A 1,851-nucleotide genomic window follows, 5' to 3' on the forward strand; every position below is an offset into this window, starting at 1 on the left:
CAGTGCCACTGACAGGACACTTGATGACCCTCAGAGCTCCCTCTTGTGACTTGGCCCTGAATCTTTGCAAGTTCCTCCCAAGGTCAGGCTGAATTTGGTCTTCTGTCAAAGTCCAGCCCTTGGCGACTTCGGACCAGCAGAGGGACTAGGGATTTGGAGGCAATCGCCCAGCATTTTCCTGGCAAGATGAAATGTACATGATCACTGGTTCCAGATGAAGTGCTTCATGTCTGCCCACGCCGGCTGATGGCAGGTTCTGCAGTCTGGAGGGTGTGGCGGTGCTCATTAGGAAAGAGTGAGGCCCTGGTGACTTGTAATTAAAGCCAACGGTTGGTCCCCTTGGCTACTTATTGAGGGAGTGCTATTTGATGTTCAATCAAAGAGAAAGATGAGTATCTCGGCTCAGGAATCAGGAACACACTTGCCCGAAGGTGCCCTTTGGAATGAAGTCGGCCTGTGTGAAGGGCATGGGTTTCAGTGTCGGGCAGTCCTGGTTCACTGCTCACTTTACTTCTCGCTGTGTGGCCTGGGCAAGTCACTGAAACTCTCTGAGCCTCCCTTTTCTCATTTGTAGAAAGAAGATTGTATGTCTATGCAGGGATTAAATGAGTGTGGCCTGACTCTTGGCTAGGGCTTAACAAACAATGACCACTATGATCACTCTATCTACTTGGACTTGCTTAGAGAGAGACTGTGTCTCAACAAGCTCTTGGGAGAAAAACTGGGAAGAATTACTGTGGGTTGGAGGCTGGGAGGGGAGTGAAGCCTTGCTGACTGTGTACCAGGGGAGTGTGCATGACTTCCTGCGCAAAGCCCTCTGGAATCAAAATGCTGCCATGGCATTTGAACAAACAAAAGCCTTTCCAATTATTCATACATTTGAACTTCGTATTACCCAGTGAGAGAGTGAACGTACAGGGAAAGTGATTGTGTCCTCTTCCAGGGGGGTTAAGCAACCTGCTCAAGGTCACGTTGCTCAGAAGTCAGAGGTCTGAATCTATGTTACAGCTGGCCTCTCATTCTGGCCACATCTGCCAGATCACGATGTCACTGGATGCCAAACCCTGCCTCTTAGAGTTCAGAGCTGGGAGGGCCCTTGGTTAGTTAGCCCAATTGTACCCCTGGCTTGATGGCTGGGAAACCGAAGTCCAGAGAAGTCACAGAGCTGTGCAGAGGGGTCTGACTGCCAGCTCAGTGCTCTTCCCACCCCTGCCTCTGTGCCAGATTTTCAGTGTCCCTGTCTTTTACATGACATGGTGGCATAGAGTGGTGGTTGAGGGCATGATGCTGCAGCCAGCCTGAGGGCATGAGGGCACATCCCAGCTGTGTCACTTATACCTGTATGACACAAGCTCTCTGTGGCTCAGTCTCCCCCACTGTAAAAGGGGCCTAATAATAGGGTCTGGCTTATAGGAGGAAATGAGTTACTGCATATAAAAAACTTAGAATGGGGCCTGGCAAGTGATGAGTAGTCTATAATACTAGCTATGATTTTATTATCCTTATTCACAGCATAGGGACATTTTTCTACCTCCAGACCAATAAGCCAGTCCTGTTGTGCCTGTGTGTCTTCTATTGTCCTCATCAACTACCTGAGCATGTTAACTGTGGTCCAGAGAGAGTCATTCACTTTTCCCACAAAATTGTGGTCACCATTGGATATAGAAAACCATGAGCAAGACAGCCCATGCCCTTATGGCACATATAGACAAATGCCTTCCATTTCTGCTACTGCATACACCAGTATTTTACTTACCATATTTCCTTTAAATGATGCATATTAATATGTTCCCAAATATATATGCATTACTCATGGTTCCCCGGAGAAACAGAACCCATAAAATGTATATA

This window comes from Propithecus coquereli, unplaced genomic scaffold (genome assembly GCF_000956105.1).
Source record: "Propithecus coquereli isolate 6110/MARCELLA unplaced genomic scaffold, Pcoq_1.0 Scaffold540, whole genome shotgun sequence".
NCBI lineage: Eukaryota > Metazoa > Chordata > Mammalia > Primates > Indriidae > Propithecus > Propithecus coquereli.